Source organism: Amphibalanus amphitrite, unplaced genomic scaffold, assembly GCF_019059575.1.
Source record: "Amphibalanus amphitrite isolate SeventyFive unplaced genomic scaffold, NRLGWU_Aamphi_draft 000073F_arrow, whole genome shotgun sequence".
Taxonomy (NCBI): Eukaryota; Metazoa; Arthropoda; class Thecostraca; order Balanomorpha; family Balanidae; genus Amphibalanus; species Amphibalanus amphitrite.
The window spans coordinates 320,937-336,072 of NW_024881569.1; the positions used below are offsets into that span (position 1 = coordinate 320,937).

The window sequence follows — 15,136 nt, forward strand, 5'->3', positions numbered from 1 at the left end:
CGTCGACTGCAAAGGTCGTTTTGCGCCCATCTATAAGACCAGAGTTGTTTGTTTATTAAACTCGCACCCCACTAGGGGAGGCTATTTATAGCCCATCCTCTCGCGTTTCCTGCAAGCAATCGCAATCGCTTTTCCTATCCTATGTGTCAATATATATATGTCACAGGTATATTGTCACATGTAGGTATGTCAGGTATATTGATACATTTTTGTACGGAGACACTTGACCTGTACGTTTCTAGGAGGGAGACAGTCGGCAAACTTTTTGGACCCCTGGTTAGAGTCTTGAGAATGGCACTACAAGAATGAATCGCTTGAATTGCATTACCATGGGCGGATATCATTCGTGCTTGGATGAAAAAATAGAAGGCTTACCCAAAAAGAGCTGAACAAAAATGCACTAAAAAAAATGCGAGGAGCTAGCTGGCTGTTGAGAGTGGTTGAAGCGCCCGCTGGAGCAGTAAGACAAGACGGCAGATGGAGTGATTGACGCGGCTGAGGCAATAAATGCAGTCGGGGAGTCTGCTGAGGCCGGAGGGCGCAGACACAGGAATCTCCCACAGAAGCTGTCTGCACTCCGCAAAAGTCCGCAGTCCGCACTCCGCAGTTCGCATGGAGCTGTCCGCCGAGGGAAGTGGTCGACGGCGTGAGAACGTCGGCGTCTCGTTATCGGCGGAAACAACGCCGAGGAAATTGACGAGCCGCGAGAGGGGGCGAGACGGTGGCCGGCGAGCGCTGGCCACCGACACAGGAACCAGACTCGAGTGGGCGGCAGACGCCAAACAAGACGGCGCTCCGAGCGCTACATCCGGCGGCCGAGACAACACCTGCAGTCGACCGGCACGGGATCGGAGGCAGGGGAGACGCCGCCGGACGGTCGGAGGGAGACTCGGGGAGACGCTGGCCAGTCAGAGGGAGACGCCACGGGAGACATGGTCAGAAGTCACGAGGTCTAGAGAGATGCCGGGAGACACCAGAAGAGATGCGGTGAGAAGAGGCCGAGCTAGAGATGAATGTTTGATGGGAGCAGTCAGACGATAACGGAATTCGTGCGCAACTGTTTCCTACATTGAACAGCAATATCGAATGATCAGGAATCATTTGGTCTTCATTCGGCCATATTTAGCATATAAGAAGTGTGATGGTTGATTATCATCACAGATCTCTGATGGCTGGTCAACAATTGCTAGATCAATAATCATAATTGATAAGTGTTTGACTACATGGTCCGTATGCCCATGAACATACGAGTATGCAAGTGCCGACTGTATCTGATAACGAACAAGCATTTATCTAGAGTGCTTATTTTGCCTTTGTCATGTCAAACACGACAGTACGCGGATCAAATGATTGATTTCCCGGGATTATAACGCCATTCGGCATGTCATACAGCGAATGGAAGAAAAACGACAGCGCTTTGACGCAATATGCTGGCGTTTACCGGAAAATTGGCAACAAAGCATGGCCTATCTAGCACGAACCTGGCCGACTATACGACTATACCTAAAACATCTGACACGCTGCAGGTAATTACATTACCAGCGGATGGTGACTAATTAGGCGGGCAAACGGTGAAAACCAAGTCCCGATAGACAATTATCCAACCGTATAAAGCGGATACATGCCTACCTACAGTGAGTAGCTACAGTGAGATACAGTCACTAGAATTCGGCCCTGAAAAAAATCTAAATGAGAACAATATTTAAGCACAGGCTGATGTATCCCGCCTATCTAAAAAGAATGATGGTGCATATAGTCGACCTCGACAACACCGCTCAGTTTGCTTCGGCTCTCGATATCGGGTTCAGGGTTGATGCAACTGAAGGGAGTTCGTCAAGCATTGGACTGAAAGTAAGCAGTCGCCATTCCTCATATGGAAAAAAATATATCATATGAACCAGTTTGAGAGATATAATAAAGATTCGACGAAGATAGCTCTGTCCCGATCTTAACAGCTCGTTGGACTGCCCATAACGGGCGGCGAAAACGCTGGAGCTGCGGGGTATCGATCCCCGTACCTCTCACATGCTAAGCGAGCGCTCTACCACTTGAGCTACAGCCCCTGACGGAAACCGGAGGCTTAAATGTTAAACAGATAGTAGTCACACTGTTAGATCAAAGGCTCAAGCCACAGCAGTCTTCGACAGTGGCGGATCCAGGGGGGGGGGGGCAAAATGGGCATTTGCCCCTCCCAAACGTCATGATTTTAACATTACGCCTATGGACGAGGCATGGAAAGAATCGATAAATTTTGTTATGGTTTGCCCCCCCCCCCCCCTAAAACTCTGAGCTGGATCCGCCATTGGCCTTCGATATGCATAAAATCAGCACAACATATTTCCAGCCTCTCTCATAGTTCCCTGCACTGCATTAACGGCCACCGTGCTAGATAACCGGGGAGGACAACTCGAGAAACACATATCCTTTCCGAGTGATCGCTTCATGGATTGACTAAATACCTAGGCCTCTGGGACTTAGTTGACCTTTCAGCCTACCCGACCCAAAAGAACGGGCTTCTCTTCTGCAGCGCACTAGTCGGTTGTCAACTCAGCCCCATGCATGCCATTCGCAATACATATATACCCGCTCATCCAAAAAGATTACCCTGATTAAGTGGCCCCATATTTCAAAAACACGTTTCCATTTTACTAAACGGCACACGATTCTCGGAAAGGTCAAGGTCAGGTCAAACGGGCTTAAAGGGAGATTATGACCTTTTTCCACAAAATCTGAGTTAGGACCATTTTCTGACAAAACACAACAAGTTATAATGTAAATTAAAACCATTTTGCTCAATTCGGTACCTTGCCGCAAATATCTCAACTTGAAGTCACGTTAGCGGGGAGCGCTGAAAATGACCGTTGAATAAGTACTTACATCACTTTTTGGTACTTGCATGTAATTTTGTAAAATGAGCGTATTCATTACATTTGATCTTCATCACATCTAGTTAGTTAATGGTCGTCTATAGTGCCTTCAAAAGATATTCATGGTTTGGGGGTGGTTTATGTCTAAATTTACGCAACTATTTTTCCTGTTCATCATCTGTCGCCATATGCTGCTATTTTAGTAGCAACGACTCAATTTTGAATCGGTCCCGCCGACTGAACAATAAAAGAAGATAGATACAACACTTTTGCGGCATCACTGAAAAACTTATGCAGTACTGTTATCAAAATTCTCATAACACCGTTCGACAAACCTGAAGTCTTTTTGAAATAAATATGCTTGTATTTTTCGCTTCAGGCTCTGAGGCCAAAATAATGAATTTCGTAGTCGCAATCGCAAGATTTGGCTGCGTTTCTGGCGCATGCCGTTCATTTGTGGCGCAAAATAATGTTGGAAACAAAGAAGAGTAGGCACTATGTACCCCCGAATTAGAGTCTAATTAATTCTAAACCGAATTAACTCTAATTCAAATTAGAATCCTTACAACCAAGCAACGACAAGGCGATAACATAAACAAAAACCCAAGCGTCGCTGTTTGAAACAAAAGCGCCATATACTGCGACTTTTTTTTATAGAGAAGGACAACGCATTTCGGTGGGTGTTACAAGTACTGCAAGTACTGCTTCTTTTTTGCAAAAATAAAAACCTTTTTCACATACGAAAATGTGCTAGGAAATTTTCATATTTTATAGAAACTACAGTAGAAATAGTATAGATGTCGAGTAATTTTTATTTAAGAAAAAAGAAAGCTCATTATCTCCCTTTAACTCTGGCATGTCGATTGACACGTGCATGGGTGATTTATTGACAGGGAGGACTTAAATTTAATGAAAATACGTGGCTAACCAAGAAATATGTATATTTAGGCTGAAATAAAAGAGAATGAAGAAATATAGGTAGGCACGTCTTCCATTTAGGTATTCGCACATAAAAATCCTTAACTATTTATTTTACACGCTTATCTACCTATTGAAATTCAAATTGGGGTCGGGAGAGCGGGGCCAGTTGAACCACTTTTTATATATTGACATGCACAACGAGATCTAGTTGTCATATCGACAAATGCACAATGCCATGAAAAAATATGCTCTTTTGGCTTTATTTTAAGATATGTAAAATTATGATTCGAACATATTTCGCTGCCAAACGCATGCTTATAAAACAGCTCTACGCCCGTTTCAAATGACCCCGATGCGAGGGTCAATTGAACCAGCCCATGGGGTCAATTGCACCTATCCTTAACAATGGGATATTTTCCTCTTTAAGGCCACTTTCTTAAGGAGATATTTTTTCCGGTTTATTTTTCCAAATGCTACATCCAATAGGTCGTTGGAAAGCTAAAAGTGCAAAGTTCCTCATTAAAGGTGACATAAAGTACATAGACTATGGTAAAATGGGCGGATGAGAAAAATGAGAAATATCTCAGGCTAAAGTGTGCTTTCAAGCAAAAGGCTAGAGAAAAAGGGGTCAAAAATTGAGCTCTATTAAACTACTATTTCAGTTTAAAAGGTCATTTCCAAGGTGGACTATTTCCTTTAATGTTTACAGCCCCTGAACAATAACCATTGCAAAGGTCACCGGGGTCCATTGAAACGGCCTGTGGCCCTGTTTCAACTGACCCTCAGAGAAGCGTTTCAATTGACCCCATCCGCTCCCGCCATTTCGCACGCGCCGTAAAGCACATGTCAAACGAGCTGGAGGGACGGCATCATGCTGAATGAAGGGCCAAATAAGGTGTTATTCCCGAGCCAGGAGTTCTTCTTTCAGCAAACAAAGGTATATGAGATATCACAAAATATTCATAAGAACGATTTCTCCCAAACGCCCCACAAAAACACAAAAGCAAGTGTCAAATCAAAATTACCGTCCGTTTGCCGCCTAAACGCCGTTGACAAAAGAAGTGGTCGAGCGCGGATGCGCAGTGGTGTCGGCAACGCCATATGTTGCATACTGTTGAAAATAAAGCCATGTTTCATCTGACCCCGTGTTTCAACTGGCCCCGCTCTCCCCTATCAATGATATAGGTACGCCCAAGAGGCTGAAATGAAACTTTGTCCCATAGGCGTTGGGACACTTATGTACATAAACACGATCATCATCATTCATCAATATCTTTCCATTTCTATCAATGACGCCCGTTTGTTGCAAAGATACGGAATCGCGACTTTGAACGGACGATCTCAATTCCACCCTCAAGGCTTGTGAATTGCCAGTGAATCCGAACAAGATCTCATCAGAATGACCCCGCGTTGTGGCTATGAGATAATGAGGGCCGAGTAATACTGAGTATCATAGGTCCCTATAGGCCCGCAAAAACAAGTTATCTTGATATGAACACTGTCCTTGCATTTCACCTTTGTGGAGCCAAATCTTAACTGATATCTCCAGTTAGACGGAAAGGCAATAGGCACTCAACTCAAAGATATCAATGGGCTTGTTTGGGGGAAACTTCCTTTGCGAGATACGGCCTTGGGGTCCCGGTAAGGTTACACAGAAAATCAGTAACATGCCTACATGCAAGCCTTTGTTTGAACAAACATAAATTTCCCCACACATAGCGCTAGATTAATGCGAAAACAACCGGATATTTGCAACAAAAATAAGTAAAACAAAAACAGAAAGGAAATGGCCGAATAAAACGTGATAAATTATCAAAACAATCAATTTTTCATACATGTTCTTTAGGAAGTCATCTTCAGCGTGCCTTCACTTCGCCCGATAGATATACATGCCTACAGTCTACTGTGGGTAGTTATGATGACAAAATTATAGAACGTTTCCCATTCAGCCGAAGTAAGAGGACAAGCCAGTGGCACAGCAGAACAAAGCATAGGTGGGTACTACGCAATTATCTGTCTTTTCACAACGGCAAAGCGATATAAATTAGTAAAAAAAAAATCGCACGTTCACTTTGGGTGCTCCTTGGTTACAAAAAGATCGCAAATACAGATAAATGAATATAAAATGGTAAATCTAATTACGTTTCGATAACGTTTGCTCTTTTAAATCCATCGATATCTGAAAGGTTTCTTATTTAGGTATCCCTACATTTTCGATGCATTTCATCAACGCTTGTTTTCAAAATGGAATTAAAATAGAATTACGGAAGAACACTCCTAGTGCACGATTGAAACTACCGCTTCACGCATAAGAATGAATCAAGTTTCCCTCATTCAATGGAATGAATCAAGTTCCATCCTCCACCCACGGCCACGTCGCGGGGCGGTAGCGGTGGTGGCGGTAGCGGCGGGCTTCGGGCGCGTGACGCGTGCTGCTGGCGGCGCGTCGGCCGGCCTCGGCACACGCCACGCCGGCCGCTGATTGGTCGGCGCGGCGGCAGGTGGTGTCTTGACCTTTTCCGGTGGCTGGCCATGATCATCAAGGAGTCATTCGTTGCAACACCCGAGCGACTTTGCGCGCTCGGCTACCCATGGGCGACGGCGGGTCAGGTGGCCTGGCCGCGTCCCCGGGGAGGGGGTGGGAGGGTGCGCGGGGGTGGGGAGGGGTCAGGTGCCGCTCATGGCGTTACCGCCATGGAAAGAGGAAGGCGGGCTGGCGGCCGAGGTCAGGAGGGCGGCCGCAGGGGTCGAGAGGTCAAACGGTCAGGTGGCGGGGGCGCGCGGAGAATGGATGACCTGGGAAGGACATGGGAGCACCGGCGGAGAAAACCACACACCCGCGCCGGCTGCAACTCGAGAACAGGGTACACCGCAGCGACACGACTGTCGACAGCGTGGCTGCCAGTTTTATTTTGTTGTTATTTTGTTTGAAGAGAAGATTTATGATGAATTACATTTGTTAAATAAAATACATACTCCAGCCGGAGCTTGAACAGGTAATTATATGTTGAGTATCTGATGGAATCGAGGGCCATAACCAATTACCATTGGCCACCTAGTGTGGCAAACAGACATCCTTTCAGTTAGACATTTCCCATATGGGTGAAAAAGCGGGCACATTTTCTAAGTTGTATGAAACACCGTGAGCAAAAATGTTTTGATGGAGAGGGGGCGCAAAACAAATTATGTTGGTTGGGGGTGCACACAGCAACACAATAGATGCAGCAAGTTCCAGCCACGCCACTCTCTCAGAACCCAAACTGGCAGCCCAAAATTCGACCAAACCAGCTTTCGGCCTTAGAATTACACCCTCCAAGCATCGCTGCGAGGGATTCCTTCCAGAACGGCGGGGTACGGCGGCCCCTTCCCATACCGCGAAGGGAAGAGAGGGGATCCAGGTCCGCGTCTGCGGCCAGACCAGTCATTTGTGGATTCGAGCAAGTGTGACGGACGCTGAGCTGGAACCCCTCTCCACCAAGGACGCGAGCACCATCCATGCCAGACCTGCACCTGAGCGGTTTTCAGAGCCGCCACAGACACCGCGACCTCTAGGCGAAACCAGAGGTGGAACCTTCAGCTGTGGTCAATTTAAATTGGGGTTCTGATTCCCGTCTGACCCGCTCCCCGCTGAGGCTGGCAGGCTCTGACATATGATCAGAGGTGGACGGAACGCTCTGCCTTACCGCCAAAGTCAACAGTAAACAATGCGTCATCGGGGTAGGTACATATATAAAACTAGCGTCGCCATAGCCTTACGTCATGTCCTGGTTATGTTTCGCCTGTCGCTGCATTCAAAGGATGGTCACAAGAGCACTCAGGAAAACATAAACGAGGTTGAAGACACTTTCGTGCCATTTCGTTCAATGGCAATGTTTGAAATAAGAAATATGATAAAAACGAAAAAGAAAGAGTGACATAGCCGTAGGCATTGGGTGCTGATAAGCTTCGTAAAACATTTTGAAATTTGCAAAAAAAAAATCACAAACATAATACATATGTGTACGTTGCTGAAACGCTGATTTTACTACATTACAGCTAATTTTCATCCAGCAAGTTCGGAGGGTTTCCAGCATTCTGCGCCGGCAGAGCCGTGGCTAATGACGAGGGAGCAGGGGCCGACTGGGTCTGCAGCTCGTCTCCCAGGGCATCTGGCCGTCACCCCGACACGGAGGAATCCCCGTCCGTGGCACCCCAAGGCCACACGGGCCCCCGAACGGGACGCGCGTCACTGCGGCGTCATTTCTGCACACAATTCCCATCGCGCCTTCCCAGCCACGTCACTCAGTTGCCGAACGAACCATTTCCGCCGTTCTCATAAGTCCTCTAAACCTGTCCGCAGGCGCAGCTTTCTTATTCGAAATTCAGCCATTTTCCCATGTCATTTACATTCTTCTGCCATGCCACTCATGCAACTGGGGGCCACCCACGGCAGTCAACGGTGTCCCTACAAGCTCGCCTGCGGGCATCACGACTGCGCCGGCGGCTTGGAGACGCCTGTGGCGCAGGTGGCGGCTGGCGCGCGCCGCGTTCGCCGCCGGCGGACCGGAACCGGACGGGGTCTCGGCCACACGCCACTGCGTCCGGCGTGATTGCCTGCGTGGTCGTCTTCGGGGGGACAGGTGGCCGCCCGTCCGCGCATCCTGTTTGGTTTATTTTTTATAGGGGGCTGCCACCGTCCGGTCCAGGGGAGGGGAGCTGACGAGCGCCGCTGATGGAAGGGGCCCGCGGGTCGAGGTCATCAAAACGCACCCGGCTCATTACCAACAATGGCGAATCAGCGACCGAATCAGCCAGTGGATGTCCCTAATTCGCCGTCTTCCTGAAAATGTCCTTCGCGTTCAAATGTTATTGGTCCAACATTTTTTAAATTTTATTTAGTCCAATATTTTAATATTTATAGATAAAATAACAGTGTTATTTTCGTGCTCATAAGCGCAAACTATTCTTTTTCACCAAGAATCACCGGCAAATGGAAAAAAGCTATTCGTATGAAAAGACCTTTCAACTTTGCTTTAGTTGAATACGTTCAGGTATCTATGTGGAAACACGACCAATTATTGTAATCGCGATTACATGGACATCTATCATCAATCTCATATTTTTTCTTCTCACAACAGTCGACACTGGCAGGTCATATGTAGCATTGGCAAAATAACATTTTTCCAAAACCCATTCAATACGCTATGGTGGGTAAAACAGCATTTGGTACCTGCACGTTGTACTTACGCACCCATGCAGTGATGCGTGTTAATCGATGCTTCGTAAAAATCCCGGTCGAGGCCAGCTGGAAGAACATTCCAACAAAGATAAACTAATCAAGCCCAGAAAAAGCATCCCTCAAATCATAAGAGATCAGTTCCAGTCCTTGCTCGCGATAGCCACCTGCCCCGAGAAGTGTGTAAAAACTTCAATTCTGACACTCCTCCTTGCCTCTCCCTCTAAGACTCGGGTCCTCTCCCTGAGCACGTGTCTACGATGCAGCCGAGCGGACACCACCAGGTGACCAGGTGAAGTGACCAGGTGACCACGTGACCAGGTGACTGGGTGACTGGGTGACTGGAGGAGCGCAGCCTTTCACCGCTCTGACGGCAGCTGGTGCTCGCTCGCGGCCCCACCACACGCGGCTGCTATCGGTACCTCGTATCGGTCAGCTCGGCAGCTGGTGTCCCCGCCGGGTCAGCCCGTCCCTGTCATAACGCGAGAGTAAGGGAGAAAAAGCATAAGCTCGACAGAAAACAGCCCATTTTGGGGCATTTTGAGGCAAATATCAAATAGATATCGTTGAGCAGAACTCATACGTTTCTTTTCAATGCTGAATTTATCAATGTCGGTACTCGGTTTTATCGAAAACAATGTTAAGCATCAAAACATCGCTATAACTGTGGTAATGACAAGGGAGCTTACTATCAAAGGCCCTTATGTCGAATCATGGGAATCCTTACCGACTAAGTAAATAAATGGCAACTGGGAAAAACCCGTTTAAAAAGGTAGATTGCGTTTTTGTTTCTGCCATCATCCCCAGAATCTCCCCCGAGAGGATGAAGACCGTAGGAGTTATGTGTACGACACGTGTCCTTTCCGTAAGAGGAGATAGCCATTTCCGTGAACTGATAAACCAAGTAACGAAGTGTCTTTTTCATTCTGCTCCATTTGTCATCTGAATATTAATCACCCAAACCAGCTACACTATCAATCCGAACATGCCACTATCACACGGGTAAAAACCATCGGATTTGGAAGCCCAGCGCGGCGGTTTTCCTTCAGGCAACCATTATCTCATCAGGACCGGAGGACGCGGGCCGGCCGGCCTATCCGGCCGATCTCTTTCCGATCAGTGTCCTTAACTCGCTCACAGAGTCCTGACAACAGCAGTATCAATCACGCACAGATCGGCGGCAAAACGGCCCGCCGCAGGAATGCTCCCTCGGTGGACAAAAAGCCCGTCCCGCCGGGCCCGCTGGCCCACAGGTCGCCCGACAGGCGCGGGAAACTTGTTAATTGCCATCACAGCTCGCGCCCGGCCGGCCCATCAGGTAATTGCGGAATGTCTCTACCGATCGTCGATTGTAAATGCCTCAGCTCGCTAGCTCTCCGAAAATGCGGTAAATACGGCGGCAGATAATGGGTCTAGTTTTTGTACGGAGTGTTTGAAGGCGCAGCACCTGGTGTTGAGATATTCAAACATTGATAATGATAGATTGTGAGATGACATCGTCGCTCAAAACACACATGACTGAACTCCACATTCATCACCTAACGTATGTTCACTTGGGGTGTAAGAACGTTGGCAGCTCAAAGTTCAATAATTTTAGCTTACAAAATGAAAACCGCTTCTTTTCTTCACCCGAGCTAGGAGCCTGCTGCTACCGGTCGGGACCACCCAGCTGAACCACAGTCACCCTCTGTAACCCTCTGCCCGGCACTCGTCCTGATTAGCCGAGATAACGCAGCAAAAATGAGAAAAATGCCCGGGCTCTCATCGACACCGATCGACTGAGGTAGGGCTCGGGGCTGACTCGGGGACTCTGACTCGAGAGTCGGGACTCGGGCTAACGAGCTAGTGTGGTAAACAAGGAGCCGATGCTGACAAATCGTCCAGCAAAACGTCCCACCACATCGCACCGAGCCGGGCGGCGGCGGCTCCCACGGAAAACATTCGCCTCGGGGCGGTATCGAACCCGCCACCGCCGGAAGCAATCGGAATGTGGACGGGAGAATGCGATGAGAGCCCCTGACGGCAGGACGATGTGTCTGAGGCAGAAATGGGTGGCTTCGCAAAATATCAGTGAAGCGGCGGCTTTGTGGTCATGTTGTGAATTGTTAAGAAAAAGTTGAATATATGAGAATGACGAAAAGGCAGACTTAGGCCAGCTGAAATCCAAATTATGAAGAATCACTGTTCAAATATAAGTATCTTACCTACACCGCGATATTTCATTCATAAACACATACATACCTCACCATCTAACTATTACCTTATTCAGTTCTCCACTAGCTCCGAGTCGCCTAACGCGCTAAAACAACCAGATAAATCAATTCTTTAGTCTCCCAACATTATCTAACCACTCATAAACTTTCCTAATGTGGAAATTACAGAGTACTGACAGATCATGGAGCACACCACGGTTGATAAAGAGCAGTGACAGGGCAGTTCCAAGCGCTGCACTTACATCCAGCCTGGGCCTGCCCTGTAGGAGCCAACAGCACTGACAGAGCGACTGGGGTGTGGGCCGACAGTGACTGGGGCCGATCTCCCAGCGTGAAACTGCCAGTACCACGCCACCCCGGCACCCAGCTCACCGTTTGTGGGACGTGAGAAGTCGGCGGCCGGCGCGCCTGACCTCTGCACCGGCCCGCAGCGGGTAAAAAATCAACGGAAACTGTGCTAAACAACGGGTGGAGGTTGTGAAACTGAAAGCACTATAAACAGTTACATCGTTTCAGACAAGAATGACACGCTTCTAGCTTTCGAAATATTTCATGGAATGCTTAAATGATACACCCGACGCCAATCGTTCGAAACAGTTTCCTTCGCAGTAACTAAGTCCAGTGTTTTCTGCTGTAAATATTGGCTCGCTCTGCATCAACAATCAACATCACAACACGGGAGCCAGGCGTGACCGCTGACCTCACAGTCTGGCCTCACTGATGACCTCAGCACGGCTCCGCTTTGGTAGGTGACCAGGTGTTGTCGGAGAGGACTGCCCAAAGACCGGTGCCAGCCGTCTGGACCCTTGTCAGGAATCATTTGTGACCGGTCACTTTGGCACTGGCCAGCGGTCACTGGTCTGCCTTGGTCACCGATCTAAAGTGCTTGGTGGTCTGCAATGGTCAGCAGTCTGCAGTGGTCACTGGTCAGTGGTCATCGATCAGCTGTGTGGTCAGCGGTCAGCGGTCATCTGTGTGGTCAGCGGTCAGCAGGGCCGCGGCGGCCGGTCGACAGCTGCCGCCCGCCAGGTGACGGGCGGACGGTGAGTTCGTCTGAGCAAACTGAGGTGAGCGCCGGCGCCGCTGGCCAGGGGCCAGTGTCGGCCAGATGGCCACTGCACGCTCCCCGCCGGCTCCCGGAATCCGCGCTCCCTCGCGCGACGGTCGCGGCGCGGTGAGACGGTCACGGCGCGAGGGCGTCACATCCGCCACCCTGGGACACTGCCGCGCTGTGTCGCCGCGCCGCGGCCGCCGCTCGTCGCGCTCCTGGCGTTCCAGCTGGTGACACGGTGACCGGTGTCCAGCTGGTCGTCGCTCTCGACCCCCTTCCGATCACTCGGCGGCCCGAGGTGCGTGCCGGCGCACGTGCGCCGTTTCCGGTGCGTGCGCGCCCGGCGCCGTCCGGCGGCTCGAGTTACTGCGCCGCGATCGGAGCGCGAGCGCCCAGTTTCCGGCCGAGACGCCGTGTCATGAGCCTCCAATCTGGGGAGCGGCCGCGCGAGATTGGTGGGAGCTCGGGTGGCGCCCGCCGCCGCCGACCCCACCCACCAGGGCAATAAGCTGGCCCGGCTCATGTGTAGCCCGGTGATGCAAAAACAAAGCCAGGAAAACAGCAGCGCGCCACAGCCAGCGGAACTGCCATACTGCCAGGGCTGTCACCGCCACATCTAACGCACATCTCGCGGAGAGCATGCATTTCGTGCATCGGAAAACGCCCAATGACTTTTTTCGAAACAAATAAGGCAAAAAAGAAAGCCGAGGTTGATATCAGACTCTTCTGGAAAGACACTAACGCGGAGACTCCGATCGCGATATACGAAATGGAGATAAATGAGAACAGAATGAGGCCAGTCGCTAGTGGAAAGCTGCCAGCAATGTCCCTGTCTCATACGCTGCTCCGCTCAGGAACGGAAGGCAAACGTGCAATCAGGATATGTAAATCTTGATATCACCCGGCCAGCCCCGGTGATATGCGGAAAGTGCGCCCGCCAGATAAATTACTGCTAAGTGATTTGATCTCGCTCGCTCGTGATATTTTCCTACCTGCACCGAAGGACGTTCGTTAACTCTAAAATGAACCAACTCACGTCCGGCAAAACAAGCGTTGAGACTTGAGCTACAAGTAAATTGCATGCAATATTTGCAACAATATGCCACCTCTAATGTTGCATGATGTTGCAGGCTCCGACAATGTTATGTAACTTCTGGTACACATGCAATAATTGTAAGCTTGCTCGCAAGCCTTCTCACAGTGAAAGAGCGTCCAGAGACGTTTATGCATTCGAATATAAATTAATTACACTGGTTCACTCTTACAAGAACCATTTTAGATGCCTACATATTTTCAAAAATCGCAACTTGTAAGCGCAAGCGAATTTTCGTGGTTATCTCATTGCTGGGGAATTTTGGTATATCCCAAATGACCAGTCCTTACTTCTCATGACCATGGCCTCGCTCCCCATTTGGCACTGAGGCAGTCAGTCCGAGACCTTGAAACGCAGGCTGGCAGATATTTTCGGTCAGTCCCCATGTTTCCCTCTCAGTTAATGGCTTTCAGGAAGCGGAAGGCTTTCCACACTGACACAATTTTGAGCCCTCTCCCCTGCGCGGAAGTCAGGGGAGGAGAGAAGTGACCGTCGGAGTGCTGTGAGACCACGCCTCCGGGGTTCCGATGGGTCTCGCCGCGGCCCGACCCGACCCGACCCGGATGTTGTGGTCCGAATTGAGGCGGTGCCGCCGAGCCGCCAACACCACTTCCCACTCCGCCCTCCTTTCAGCCGCGGTAGCCGGTTAGTTCCGCACTGGGCCGCTCAGAATAGCCCCCTTTCTGACCGCCTCACTAGCGTATATGTAGCTGCCCTGACCGTGAGAGGCAGAATCCCTCGTAAGGCGCGTACCTCTCCGCACCGCGGCACACATCAGCATGGTTTTGTAAAGAAAAGGAATGGAGGTTGAACTGGAAGGCGATGAAGCAGCTCAATAAAGCAAAACTAAGGTAACTGCCTACTTCTAAGATAGAAAAAATAACAAGTGTAGAAAATAAAAACACATGGTGCACATGGGGAAATGCACCGTTCCCCTGGCCGCGCGATCCAAGGGCACAATGAAATGCAACAGCTCTTCAATGCCTCAATTGGCCCGAAAGCTCCAGTCCGTTTAAGATCAATCACGTTACTTGACCCCGAACCAAACTGACCATCACTCTGGCAGACGCTCGTAGTTCCTATGCAGAGGACCTGTCGGACCAAGCAGCCATCTGCAGATCGCGCAATGCGCATGGGCCTTCGAATGTAACTGACTGCTTCAAGGGCCTCAGGTGGCTACATGACAGTAAATGGACGCCAATACAAGCATGTTTTAGCCAGCTGTTCATTGGCCAGTCTGGGACTCGTGTGTGAACTGTTCAGTGTTCAATGGCAAGGCGGGGCCAGCTCGTGTGCAATGTTTGTGCACTGCAGCTCATGACGACGTGTTATGCAAATGTCGAAATCGACACGTAATGTGATAGTGTTGTCTGGTCTGGTTCAGACTTCACGAGGCTAGCCAAAGAAATGTGGCTCGGACATCTGATCGTTGATCTAGCATGGATCTGCTTCTCCACAGGACTGCAGGCTTCAAGCACGGAGTTTGATTTCGTAACTTATAGCAAAACAAAGGGTAAATGCTAAAATATGGCATATTTTTCCACAGGTTACGGGAAAGCAGCTGAGGTTTATCACGATATCCCATCTTACACTGGGCACATCGAGTCTTAAAGGGACCCTCCCACCCTCAAAAAAGTTTATGAATTGGCATGAAAGTGATGTCGCTCGGTTCAGAAAGAGCGAAAACGAATATCTACCAAATTTCACCGAAAAAATATTCACCGGTTTTCAAGATATTAGACTTTTACTTTTGTTTACTTTTTGGGATATCCGCTG

The 15,136-nt window shown here is 49.3% G+C and overlaps 1 protein-coding gene and 1 non-coding gene across 2 annotated transcripts in view; both read right to left on the reverse strand.

The window, feature by feature from the left end:
• Window positions 1-15,136, reverse strand: part of LOC122379168 (neurogenic locus protein delta-like) — a 75,297-nt gene that overhangs the window by 41,286 nt on the left and 18,875 nt on the right. The gene's annotated exons all lie outside the window — the stretch shown is intronic.
• Window positions 1,991-2,063, reverse strand: Trnaa-agc. Its single transcript has one exon. It is a non-coding gene; the product is annotated as a tRNA-Ala (tRNA).